General features: G+C 35.7%; 1 protein-coding gene across 3 annotated transcripts in view; it reads left to right on the top strand.

Moving 5' to 3' along the window:
• LOC128985299 (double-stranded RNA-specific editase Adar) overlaps positions 1-14,909 on the top strand; it is a 76,487-nt gene that overhangs the window by 45,897 nt on the left and 15,681 nt on the right. The window lies entirely within an intron of this gene.

Below are 14,909 nucleotides of genomic sequence, written 5' to 3'. Positions count from 1 at the left end.
ATCTTCAGGCCAGACTTTATACTTCAGGTCGCAAATGTTGACCTTTGGGTCTCGGGCCTAAACCCGTTAGCTTAGGAAGCATTGCTTTTTCAAAATGTTAATTTTCATTCCGCAATCACTCTTGAAACAGAGTGTCCACCGACCAGGAAAACCGGGAATTATACGTGATGTTTTTGAACCGGGAAAAAACAGTGAATTAAGCGGGAATTTCGTATTTTACTGGGAATTTTCAATTTGCCACGATCGCGCATAAAGATGACGTTTCCGTGACCATGGGAGATAACGATGATGTTTCCGTGACCGCAGGAGACGTCGATGATGTTTCCGTGGCTGCGGGAGACGACGATGACGTTTCCGTGACCGCTGCAAACGATGATGATGTCCAAACAAAAATTGCTTGAAGATGATGACTGTGGAAAATTATTTAAATTAAGCTACAATCGAGGAAGATGATGATAACTTTACTGTGATCGCAAGAGACGATTATAATGTTTCCGTTTCCGCTGAACAATATCAGGATTTTGTCACGACCACGGAAGACAGTGGTGATGTTTCTGTTACTGAGTGAGATATTCAGGATTTTTCAGTTGTCGCAGAAAACAATGATGGTGTCTCTATGACAGTGTTAGATGATCACAATATAAACTCGAGTTTGGCTTGACCAAAAATTTCCAAATGGCACACTTCTAGAAAGTTTTATTTTTTTATTTCTTGTAATATCTTTATTTACCTTTAACATGGTATTTTTTTATTGTTTTTAGAAGGGTTTCAAACTTAAATTGGCTACGTGAATTTTTTTTTATTTCTGCATTAATTATTTATGTAGGCCACTTGAAAAACAACCCATAACTCTAAAATTACATACTATATGAAAGTACATAAAGACAGGGGTTGGTGTAGGAATCCTTATAGAAAATTTGGTAAAATTGAAATTATCAGAATTAAGAATCTATTTTTCGGAGATTCCATGAAGAAGTTATTGATAAATTGCAGGTTTAAAGACTGTAACCTTCACCTTTATTTTTTTATGGTTATGCCTTCTTAATTTAGGCCTATTTTGAATTTTTCATAATACCTTTTAACTTTTAATGAGTTAGGGTAGTTGCATGAGTTTCTTTTTATCAGGGAAGTTCCATCTTTAATTTCAAAGATGTAAAGATTTGTGGGTTCGTGTGAAGCTAGTGAACCTAGGCAGAGTCAATGAAAACACCTGTTTACAAAAATTATTTTATTTTATATGAATACCACTTAATCTATATACATACATGAAAGATAATGTCCACTATAAAATACCCTTAGGCCTACACCCTAGCATCATCAAGATAGTTATTTTACTTAATTTGTCTTTGGCCTAGGCTAGTAAGTTACTGTTTTAAATGATTGATTTTCAGTACCATCTAACTTATGATTGACTTGAGCCCTTTGTAAAAGTATTTAATAATAGAAAACGTTTATATATGATGGCTCTAGAATTTGTTGTATTGAAGATGTGAAATCACTAGGTTTGGCTACTTCTCCGTTTTTGTGGTGTTGAAGATCCATGGTGTCTTTATGGCATAGCCTACATTGACTACATGTTAGTTTTACAAGTTAGCCTGATATAATTTCACTTGAACAATTATACTTTAACACATTTTATAGGCTGACTCGTTCATATTTAGACTTCTTGATGTTCTTCATCTCCTAACTTAGGCTACCTAGCCTAGGACGATACACTATCGATTTATGTTAGAGAATAACTCCGGTAAGTCTCGAGATATTTGCTTTAATAACTTTAACTATTTCCCCCTTCTTCAATCTTTTTTTGCGCCATAACCGCCAAATTAAAAACCATTCGTACATTTTTTATAGTTTAATTTATTCTTTATGAAATCCATACAATCGTCTTGAGAAACATATTTAATCGCTTTCATCTGATTTAAGTTTTTTGATTAGACTTTCAATTTTCGAGTTAGTTGCATTTTAGTCTCGGGCTATTTTCTTGGTCACTTTTGCTCCGTGCATCGTCATGGCGGTTTTTCTCGGACCTTGTAAATTAATATTTTAAATTTAAATTTTTACTTAATTTCTCTAATTTGTCCGATCATTTTGATTTTTTAACACAAGTTAGGGAATTTCATATGATTTTATTTGGTAACACTTTGAGCTCGATAGGACAAGTAGCTTTTTAGATATTCAAAATATTCGATACGTCATTTATCTACAATAGGTGTATTTTAATTTAGTCTAACATATGATTTAAACAGATTTTGACTTCCCCGACTATTCATTATGAAGGCTATGTTCAATATCAATCTTTAGATACAACGTTTTGACAGCTGAAAGCTTGTATTGTTTTTACTAAATTTTATTTTAGTCTCAACTTGGAATACCCGTTACAGGATTAGTTTTTAATTTTCGGATTATTTAATCAGTAATATATAAAAATTGAATACTTCTGTCAGTCAATATTACAGTAATCATAAATTTCCGATAACTAAAATAGCGAGCTGTGTTAGCGAGAAAACAGCATTGCGGGAGTTGGCGCAAAACACGTTGGAAATTTTAGTATGAAAAGTACGACCTGAAACACCTGGAATTTTTTTTTACTCATGAATTTTTTCTGGTTGGCCTGGTGGACACACTGGTAAAATATTGTACATTATCTTCCATGATGCGTTGAAATCATGAACAGCTTCCTAATTCAAGAGCTTCTTCTGCAATACAGTGAAATGGTAATTTTTTATTTTTACACAAATTTACTAAATAATAAAATATATTTATTTTGACATGTTAGAACTTTGAACTTTCTTAATGTTTTTTATCAGGTTTAAAATATTACTTTGCTGATTATAAAATTAGAAATGAATTATCCATATAAAATGTTAGAATCTCTAAAGCTGTCATGTTCTATGACAACCAAAATAGGAGTCAGTTCCTTTCTATACAGATAGGTAACTTTTCTAGTGTCTCTTGTATTCTTCTAAGAGCTTAGGCTTTGATGAAACCATCTAATAATTGTGTTTCATCTCAGCTCAAGCTCCTCTGATTCTTAGAATTTATGGCTTTAACTGTGCATGTTTAGTCTTAAATCTATATGAATTATAGTGTAACATGATAATTCTTAAAATTGTTTATACCTTACTATTACTATTGTGTGGCTTACTATTATATACTATGTCAATTCCAAAATGTATGATGTCTAGTCTACTTGGCTGCAGATTTCACTGTGATCGCAGAAGACAATGATTGTTTTTCTGTTTCCGCTGAGCGATATTTAAGATATTGCCATGACCACAAAAGACAGTGATGATTTTTCCGTGACTGAGAAAGATATTCAGGATTTTGCTGTGGTCCCAGGAGACAACAATGAAATCCCCTCAACCGCGGGAGATGATCACGATTACCCCGAGTTTGGCGTTATTAAATTTTATAGTTAAATCTTCATTTACCTTTTAAATGGTATTGTTTAATGTGTTTAGAAGGGTTTAAACTTAAATTAACTACAGTAGTTAGAAATTTTCATTGTTGCATACATTTTTTTCTTTACTTCAAAAACACCCCATTACAAAAAAAATACTTTATAGAAGGATATCAAGACGGGTATGGGTAGTATAACCAATCCATTCAGAAAATTTGCTAAAGCTATAAAAAATGGTATCGAGAATCGATTTTTCAGGTATCGGTATCGAGGGTCGATAAATTTTGCTATCTACACATAATTAATTTTAATCATCTCAACTTTCTTGTCTTGAAAAATAAAATGTTTCATACATTAATTATTCTTGAATCTGAGGTATTTTTGCTTCTTTTAAGAGTTTTTAATATACTACTGTATAAGTATGTACAGAAAGGTAAATTTGTTTCTAGACGCAAGTTTTATCCAAGAAATTTTGAATTATAGCTTGAAACCCCCGGAATTTTATTTTGATAGGACAGCTGCGCAGATAAAAGGTGAAAGCCAACTTGAAATGTATTACCTTGACTGTCCTTCTGGCTATCAATCAATCTTTTTCTGGGAAATGCTCATCATTGAAAATATTGGATCCAAAGTCCATACGTAACTTGACCGTGCTTTTTATTCTTGACTAGCAGAGTACCCGTCCTTCGTACGGGGTTGGCATATAAGTATAAAATGCTTATTGCAGTTATACTCAAGCTTTGCGTTTGCAATGGGGGAGGACAAATTTGAAGAAAATTGTTTACTATAATCAAATTTACGGTATACTTTAGTAATACACATCTACCATGGTGATAATGTTCTACCACTTCACCTAAACAACAGACGGATAAATTATTAACAATTCACAAAATATCACAAATTATTCATGAAATTAAAAACATAAACCTAACTGTAAACAGTCCTACTTTGAATGTTCTCATTGCATATCACAGTTTTTGTTGATTCATAAAACCAAAAGAATTATAGTGCTGCGCCCTGTTGGTAAATCTTATAACTTTTAATGCTTTTGCATATCATAGAACCAACTTTTTTAGTTAAAACAGCTGACTCCCCCTTATTATGAATACTCATAAGGTTAACATGGGGAACTACAGAGCCACTGGGGCGGAGCCCGAAAGGATTTTTGAGATACGAATATGCCTAAATGTTAATCAGGAATTTGACCTATCACCATGCCAAATTTCAGCCCAATCCATCCAGTAGTTTATGCGTGATTGAACTTCAAACAAACAAACAAACACACAAATTTTCACATTTATAATATTAGTAAGATTATAACCTGTCGTTTGTTTGTTTAAGACGGGTTGCAAATATATCTGCACCACTTTTTTTTAGTACAATAGTATATTTCACCCCTTGGGCGTAAAGTGACTCTTTTCGACCCGAGCTCAAGTTTCAAGGCCAAAGCCTTGGTCGGGATATGAGCGAAGGTTGAAAATACAATTTATGCCTGTTTGATATTTATTGTCGTATTTGCAAACATTATTTAACAAGCTAAGCTGGAAAGCAAAAATACTTTTCATGTAAAGTCATGTTTTTTTTTGGAGATCAAGGTCCACCATAACCTCTCAGCATGAATTTCAACTTGTTTTCAATTTTGGTAATGCAAACAAAGCAGCTGTTTAGTAATAGAATTGAATTATTTCATCCATTTCAATAAATTGTTTTAGTGTACATTATACTATCGATATGTCAAACTATTGATAAGGCAACAATTTAATAAGCTACATCCAATGAAATCAATCGATATGTAATTATGATACATGCGATTGTTTACAAACAAATTTTACAGCAGCTGACTCTTAGGCCGGCCGTACACAGATGCAGCACTTCACCTGAAGCAAGTCTTGCGAGGCAAAGTGTTTCGCTGGGTACGAGCTCCCCATGTATTTCAATGGAACGCCACATACTCGTCAAGCAAACATTGCCAGGCGCCTTGCAATGCCTTGAAACATTTGAGCAGTTGATCCCATACAGCAAGAGGTTTGATGTTTCAAGGAGCAAAACATTCTGCGCATGTGCCAAATCCCTTCTAGTTAGTAAAGATTAGTGGTTTTCAAAATTCAATTGACCATTTGTTGTTTAAAAAATGTTCTAGCATTTCACTTGAAGCAAAATGCTTGGTCTATTTCAAGAAAACTATGATAATTTTCACTATTGTCTTAGCTGTAGACCGGGCGTTGCAAATATGCGACATTACAAAAGGTTATAAAAAATACAGAAGAACAAGAAGAAATTATTTAAAACACGATTGTAGCGTATTACAATGTAAATGATCACTGTTTTACAGGTTTCCGCCCGTGGTCTGTGTTTACTGTTATCCAAGTGACAGCCGGTCTATGTGTAAGGTTCAAATGTATACCTCGGTCTGTAGCAATGACCGCGGCGTCCCATATATGCGACGCTCAGTAGCAAACAATATTTTTAATGGAAATTACAAAAATATAATTGTTAAGTTTAAACGAAACTTCAAAATTTATTTCTGAAAGAAACGTTATTTTTTAAACAACAAACGGTCAATTGAAATTTGAAAGCCACTAAGCTTTACTAGCCAGAAGGAATTTGGCGCATGCGCAGAACGTTTTGCTCCTTGAAACATAAAACATCGTGCTGTATGGGATCCATTCGTCGAACGGCTTCTCAAATGTTTCAAGGCGTTGCGAGGCGCCTCGCAACGTTTGCTTGATCAGTGTGCGGCATCCCATTGAAATACATGGGGAGCTCGTACCCAGCGAAACATTTTGCCTCGCAACACTTGCTTCAGGTGAAATGCTGCATCAGTGTGCGGCCGGCCATACAGCACTCAAAATTCAATTGACCTTTTGTTGTTAAAAAATAACTCTTCTTTGAAAAATAATTCTGATTTCATTTCTGAGAGGAAAGCCTTAATGTTTACCACCAGATTGATTGGGTGAACCCAATGTTTTCTTTCTTTTCAGTCCAGTATTTTGCAAAAAACTTACATACAGCAATAGATACGTTGACTTCCTCGTCAGATATATTAAAACAATACTGTAGTATAGGCCAAGTAAACTTAATATTTTATTTTAATATTTTTTTTTTTTAATTTTTGCTCGAAACCAAATGCTCATGCTGAATCATGCTTGAACCTCTCGCACACTGGAGAAGCAAAGGAACAAAACGCTTAAAGCAAATCGTTTTGCAACATTTAGCTTCAGGTGAATTGCTGGATCAGTGTGCGCCCAGCCTTACTCCATAGGGACTAAAAAGGCATTTTACTCCTTAAGGCGGTTTCATACTGGCGACCGCGGACGATTTCTTCGTCCGCGGACGGATGCGAAAATAAATCGCTGCCCATGTTATCAGGTGGGACCGTTCACACCGCCCATTGAAACGTAGCGTCCATCCGCGGATGCAGAAATTAGTCCGTGGACGATTTGGTAGAATCGCTCTGGGAGCGATTTTTCTAAAACGTCCGCGGACGATCACGCCCTTGCGCATGCGCAGACTGAGCACCAAACCACGTGTAGCTCTCAGCGAGGCATGTGTCACTCGCATCACAGTGTTTAGTAGTTTGTGTTTACAGTCATAGTTGGCTGAATTAATTGAGGCTGTCCGTGCCTGCCCAGTTATCTGGGATACAACTATAGAAATTTATAGGGATCAACAAGAGAAAGATAAAGCGTGGTTGGAAATTGCGACTACAATCCAAAGAGATAGTAAGGATCCTAACCAATAACCATGTAGTTTATATTTATACGAATTACTGTAAAGTAAATCATTATTACAATGATTTGAAGGGTATTAGTAGCCTATATTAGGCCTACGTTACTAGTCCTGAAAGTAAGTGTTTACCGGACAAGTGTGGATTACCATACGAGTCCTTTAAACACATTTTGCATTTTGCAGTTACGTACGATAGTTTACGCCATACTACTAAATTTGTCCAAATCCTTATATATTACCACTAAGTAAAGGACTAAAAATAACTAGTCATAACCTCTAGGAGATGTTATGTTTACAATAATGAGTACAAAAGTACAACCTCGTCGTCACTATCATCACTACTTGAATCAAGCCACGGAACAGAAAATCCGGGTTGACACCATGGGACAGAAGGCACAACACCTACATACCTACATTTTGCACAACTCCACTGAGTGGTAAGAGGAAGTATGTTTAATCTATGATTTTAGTAGGAATGGCCAACTTCCCTATGCGCATGCGCGAATGAGTGGACGTTTGAAACGTAGCTCGCAATGTGAAGGGGGCGCGTAGCATCCATCCGAATCATTTCATCCGTCCGCGGACGAAATTATCGTCCGCGGACGCCAGTGTGAAACCGCCTTTAGGGAAAAACTTCAAATGGAAATACATTTTTCAGGAATTACTATACAGTACCGGTACTTGTAAACCAAATAATATCAAATTCAAAACCATTCTATTAAAAAAATATTTGGTGTTAAAATTTTACTGGTTGTTTTTTGGATTGTTCAAAACAATCAAAACTCTTATGGAATAATTCATTAAGAAGTTGAAGAAATATGAAATACCCCCACCGAAGGAAACCTTCCTGGAATCGAATTTCCACTGGCCTGATTGGATTTTCACTCAAATATCTCCTTAAAATGACCTAAGTTATTCATTCCTTATCCAAAAAAATATTAGTTTGATGAGTACTTAGGTTTGTTGATACAGGGAAGGGAAAATGTGTTTTTCGATCAAATGTTTATAGTATAGGATAAAATGAATAAATTTGCCAAATTTAATCAAAATATATTCACAAACAAGCTAACTACAATAGTTTACCTATTTATTTATTCTCCATAAGAGAACAGGCAACCCTCTACAGATATTCAAGGTTCAGAGGTTCAGAGGTTTGTATATGGGGATTTTACATTTACAGTTTTTTTGGAATTTCTTCCTTAACCATAGCATAGGTGCATAGCAACTCTTCAATGAACTAAATTATTAGTTTTTAACCCTTTGAGTGCCTCAAGCGGGTGAAACTATTTTATTTGAGGTTTACCAGGCATACTTGTGGTGTTGCTTCTAGGAATGTCGGTCATTTCTCCACATAAATGTAGGTGTTCAGGAAAATCGTCATCAAATACTTATGTATTAACAATTTTGGCCTAAATTTGTTTTGTTTAGTAGATTATTAGATTGTGCATTGTAAAAATTGTAAAATACTAATTTTAGTTGGGGTTTCATGAGATAAAATAAAATACTTTCATGGACAAGACAGAAATATGGCGCAGTTTATTCTCATTTTCAAATTTTAAGTTAAAATAACATAATCTATATATTTAATACGCTAGGCATATTTTTGTCATAATTGTTTTGGAGTGGTGGTGCTACCGATCACCATGTCCAAGGTGTCGTTAGAAAGGTCTTAGCATGTAGTTTTGCCATCAAACAAAAAAACTTTGAAATTCCATCAGGGCTCTGCCCCAGTGGCCTTCAAAGTTCCCATGTTATTCTTAGGGAGAAAATGCATGTTTATATTTTAACAGATGAATACTTTGAAATTGACACTAATGTTTGAAACAGCTGGTTATACTAAAATTTTGCACAAAATCAAAACATAACCAAAAACGTTCGACATAATGGAGACTATAAGACGTTGATCAGGACTGCCAATAGGAGGAGGCCGACGAACTTTAACTGGTAGAAGTGAAAGAAATACAAATTATACTATTGTCGTTGATATGCAAGCACCCTTCCGTGTGCTCTCCAACAGCAGGGCTAGAGATATACAAGGGCTAGGCCATGCGAGCTCAGAAAGTGATGCCAGCTGGCACCCCTCCACTCCGCCGCTGTGACGTCACAGCGGTACCTCGGGCTCCCGGCACCGTATAGCTTTGCATGTGTGAGCGGTGCTATTGCCTTATATTTAGTGTTTTATTTAGAAATATTGAATCTTTTAACAGTAGCTTCGGATATAAAACTGTCGGAACTTCCCTATATCAATGAGTGCATCTACTTGTTTGCCATTTAACATCAGTGACACTAGCTTTTCACAAGACAATTTTGTGAGGCAGCAACAATAGAGGAAGACATTGAGTTTATTTCTATCTTTTCACTTTGAATTGTTTTACCCTTTAATGTCCTATTTTGGTTGCAAGAATTGCAAACTGTTGCCCAATGGCCTTTCTTGTCACAAATATTACAAACTGAGTCTTTGGCAGGACAGTTGGCTCAAGAGTGTCGTGACCGTCCACAAAAGAAACATTTGTCTCTTCTTAACGAGGATAATTTGTGTGAAGACGAATCAGAAGCTGCCTGAGAAACATTGGTATCAGTAACATTAACATTTTTAGGAGTAGACTGAGATATAGAGTTACAGAAGAGTCTCAGTAATCCGGCAGATATAGGACCACCATACTGCCGGATTAGTGAAAATGCCGGATTACTGGAATGTTATCATTAAAAACACTTAAAATGCAATTAAAACACGTCTCCAAAGTTCGCGTGATCGGAAACCGCTATTGCCGCGATCGGGCATGACAATTACGAATTCGCGGGAGGCGATGATAACGTCTAAACGTCCGTGGGAGACAATCGTAAAATTGCCGCCATCGCGCATGACAACGATAACGTTTTCGTGACCGCGGGAGATGTTCATGATTTTGCCGCGATCGTGCAAGTCGACGATGACATTTCCGAGACTGCGGGAGTAGACAATGATGTTTACATGGCCGCGGGAGATGATAAAATCTTTGCTGCGACCGCGGAAGACAACGATTAATGTCTACATGACCGCGGGAGATGTTAATGATTTTTCGCGACCGCGCAAAACGACGATGACGTTTCCGTGACCGCGGGAGTAGACAATGATGTTTACACGGCCGCAGGAGATGATAAAATTTTTGCTGCGGCCGTGGAAGGCAACAATAATGTATACATGACCGCGGGAGATGTTCATGATTTTGCCGCGATCGTGCTTGATGACGATGATTTATTATTTATGTTAATGATCTATGCAATGCTACTAAGATGTCCACCTTTCAATACGCAGATGATACCGCTTTAATTTGCACAGGACAAAACAATGAGTTCATTCAAGCCTCAATAACTAAGGAATTTCAACTCCTTGGGGATTGGTTTGCAGTAAATGGCCTGTCCATGAATGTGGCAAAAACTCAACTAATTCAGTTTTCTGCATCCAATATTAACCAAGAAATAATTGTAAATACAAACTTAACTACAATTCATTCACAACAGTCAATAAATTATTTTGGAATAGAAATCGATTCACAACTAAATTGGCAAAAACACATTAAAAACCTATCAAGAAGACTACGCTCAGCAACATTTGTTCTCACAATAATTCGGGATACTACTAATCTAGAAACACAAATGTATATCACGCATATTTTTCATCGATTATGAATTATGGAATTACTGTATGAGGCTCATCAAGCCAGGCCAAAAAAATATTTATTCTCCAAAAAAGAGCTGTAAGATTAATGGCCAGAGTCTCCCGTAGAACACATTGTAAAGATTTATTTATTAATTTTAAAATTTTAACTTTTGTTAGCTCTTATATTTACAAATTGGCGTTAATGGTTAAAAGTGATTTCGACACATTCATGGACTGTCAACAATCTCATCCACATAACACAAGATTCAAAAATATTATAAAACCAGTTCAACATAGGCTTAAAATCTTTCATTTATCCCCTCAGTATATGGGACCAAAAATTTACAACAAATTACCCGCTGGGATTAAAAACATTGCCTCATTCTCTAAATTTAAACTATCTTTAAAAAATTTTCTTTTGGAGAGGGCATTTTACTCGTTAGAGGAATATCTGGAAAATGAGTATATTTGAAAGATATTTCTTCTCCCATAGGTTTGTAGCTTATTATATGCTTTATTTCTTTTGTAAGCTATTTTATTTTAAAATGTAGTATAGTATTAGTATTAGACTTTGTGACACCTGTTTTAATAATTCACCTGTCAAGAGAATTAATGTAATGTGATGATGTTTAATAAATAAATAAATAAATAAATAAATGATGTTTCCGTGACCGCGGGAGGCGATGATAACGTCTATACGTCCGCGGGAGATGTTCGTGTTTTTGCCGCCATTGTGCTTGACGACGATGACGTTTCCGTGACCGCAGGAGGCGATGATAACGTCTATACGTCCGCTGGCGATGTTCGTGATTTTGCCGCGATCGTGCTTGACGACGATGACGTTTCCGTGACCGCGGGAGGCGATGATAACGTCTATACGCCTGCTAGTAATTGTTCATGAATTTGCCGCGATCGCGCATGACGACGATGACTTTTCCGTGACCGCGGGAGATGTTAATGATTTTGCCGCGATCGCGCAAGACGGTGATGACGTTTTCAGTACCACGTGAGAGAATTATGATGTCTACACGGCCGTGGGAGATAATCAGAATTTTGCCGCGATCGCGGAAGACCTCCCGTCAAAAGACGCCGGATTACTGAGTGGAGTGCCGGAGTGGTGCAGTGCCGGATTAGAGAGGGTCTACTGTACAAGGGCTTGAAATATATGAAACTGCCTGATTTTCTGCTGATTCCAAGGTAATGGCTTGATTATAAGCTTCTTCAAGAGTCAAAGTTAGCTTTTCAAGTAGTCTTTGTCGGATGGACTGTGATACAGGGTGAGGCAATGAGAACGCCACAATTTGTTTTAGCTGTCACATGTTAATTGTTGCAACAACGAATGATCAGCTGTGCTTATAACATCTATTAAACTATGCCATTTTAGTAAATATTATGCCTGAGGCTATTAACACTGAGATTTTTATGTGGAAACCTATTTAAAAAATAGTGATTCTTGTGCAAAAACCCAGAGATTGTTTGGACCACATTCCATCCTTGGTCAACATGGCACTGTTCCCGATTGGAAAACAATGGTGAACAGGGTCAAATTATTTAGGATAAACGCTTAAACCTAAAATAATAAGCGGTGGGTGCCGCAAAACTCTTTGTATACCAGCAAATGTTACAAGAGTGCGAGTCGCAGTAACTCAAAGTCCAACGGAATTTTCCAGGAAGTTTTTGTTGTTGAAAGCTTTACGTTGGCTCCTTTTTTGGGAGGGGGGGGGTTGTTCTAGTAAGCTACTTGAAGTTCGAGGTTTTTCAAGAAGAAGGTTTTTCAAGAAGCTAAGAATCGTCCAAAAACTAAAGTGAACCTGAAGAAATGCTGGAGAAGTATTTGATGGAATTGTGCCTTAAAAGGAATGTCGAGTAGGACAAGGACGTCACTTGCAGGATTTTGTTCTCAAGAAATGGAAAAATGACTTTGTTAACTTAAAATGGCAAAAGATAAGCTGTGTTTTGATGTGCTATTTATATCTATAGGGTGAATATTATTGAGTTTGTACAGCTTATAAATTGGGGTGCTTTCATTGCCCCACCCTGTATTAATCCTCAAATGAAAGTGTCTCTTATGTACTCATTATGATTTTCATTAGCAGTGACAGATTTAAAGTTGCATGCTTTACTAAGTTCTTTGAATTTTCAAAGATACTGATCAATATTTTCTCCAGATTCCTGTCTTCTAGTGGCCAGTTGATGACGTTAATACATCTTGTTAATAGGCTTTATAAAGTGATTGATTGTCAAGAATAGATATAGCTTCGGTATAAGAATCAGCCTCTGAGATTATTTCATGTATATTGTAGTCAAAAAAATTAGTTAGTTGATCATCTTCTGCAGCTCATATTTCTTCCATTAAATTCTTGAAAGTGGTTTTCCAATGTTTCCAGTTTCCACTGACGATCAGAATGATGGTCATTAGGGTCCAAAGATAGACGCTCAGGCTTGAAGTATTTATCCATTTAGATTTCTTGGAATAAACTTGAATAAAAAAGCTAGAATAGAACTTGTATAGAAGAACTTGTAAATATATTTGAACCTCTGGGGACCTCAAAACATAAAAGTAAATCGGTCCCAGGTATAGGTCCTATGATACCTATGGTAATAGCTTATTCCCTCTATGGGTAATTTGCTAAAATGTAAAAATAATTAGTAGGCCTATGGTAATTTTTTAGTATTGTTTTTTATTTATTTATAATTTGTAATTTAACATCTTTTTAGTAGTTTTTACTGATGAGTTTAATGTAGAATCATAGTTACATTGCTTTTTAACACATCTACCATTATAGCCATAATGGCACTGCCACTGCACCTAACCAATAGAAAAAAATATATCAAACATTCGCACAATATCACAAACTATTCATTAAAGTAAACACATAGACTTAAAACATAACTGTAAACAATCCTACTTAGACAGTTCTCATTGTGTATCACAGCTTTTTGTTGCTGCTTAGTTCAAATTAGCTAACAATGCAGCTAATAAATGCAAAAAAATAATAGTGCACTCTAATACAACACTGCACCCTAATAGTGCTGTACTCTGTTGGTAAACCTTAACTTTTTAATGCTATTGCATTTCATAGAACCAACTTGTTTATTTGAAACATCTGACTAAATTCTTTAACTCCTCTTAACACGTTGGGTGCTGATGACGGGAATTCCCGCAATTGCTTAACATTGAAATAAATGCAACTTTTATGTTCAAACATGTCGACAGCACAAATAGTGTTAAATGTGAATACTCATAAGGTTAACATGGGAAACTACAGAGCCACTGGGGCGGAGCCAGAAAGGATTTTTGAGATGAAAATATGCCTAAGTATGTTAATCGGGAATGTGAGCTATCATCATGCCAAATTTCAGCCCAATCCATCCAGTAGATAGTACCATTATAGTACGTGATTGAACTTCAAACAAATAAAGAAACACACAAACTTTCAATTTATAACATTAGTATGATAATATAGTAGCTATTATACATATTTTAAAATATCACAGCTACAAAAAAACCTCTTTGTACATTTTTTTACCCTTTGTACTTAACTGGGATTTTGCCTGTAACTTACAAGTCCCAGATATTATTTGACAAACTTTTAATGTAGTTTTTGACAGCAAATGCATTTAAAACACAATTAAGTAATCATACCTAGTATTAATTTTTTAAATTCCCAATTTCAAAATTAGTAAGATAAAGTTAATAATGCAACAAGAGTATTAGTTTAAGTATTTTGACATGTACATAAAGTAGGGAGATAATAGTAAAATTCTTTAGCATACTGAGTACGCCTGTGTACCTCTTTCTTCTGAATTTCTTTATGTACCTCAATAAGTAAACAAATTTGATGCATATTACACAGTACTGAGCAGTTAAAAAAAGTGTGAGTATAAAGAGAAAAATCTGTTGTATTGAGCATTTATAGTATTGTTTTATAGTGCACAGTGTTATATGGTGTCACCTTCTGTTCTTCCCAAAATCAAGCCATTGGTTGTAAAGATGTCTAACTATGAGATTTAACTTATATGGTGTCACCTTCTGTTCTTCCCAAAATCAAGCCATTGGTTGTAAAGATGTCTAACTATGAGATTTAACTGTAACTAACTGTACCAGTTAATTAAGTACAACTACACAAGTGAGACTCT

The sequence above is a fragment of the Macrosteles quadrilineatus genome, unplaced genomic scaffold, assembly GCF_028750875.1.
Source record: "Macrosteles quadrilineatus isolate MER2022 unplaced genomic scaffold, UCM_ALF_1.0 Scaffold_1__1_contigs__length_201487025, whole genome shotgun sequence".
NCBI lineage: Eukaryota > Metazoa > Arthropoda > Insecta > Hemiptera > Cicadellidae > Macrosteles > Macrosteles quadrilineatus.
The sequence above is the reverse complement of the archived record's forward strand: the minus strand, read 5'-3'. Positions and strand labels throughout refer to the sequence as shown.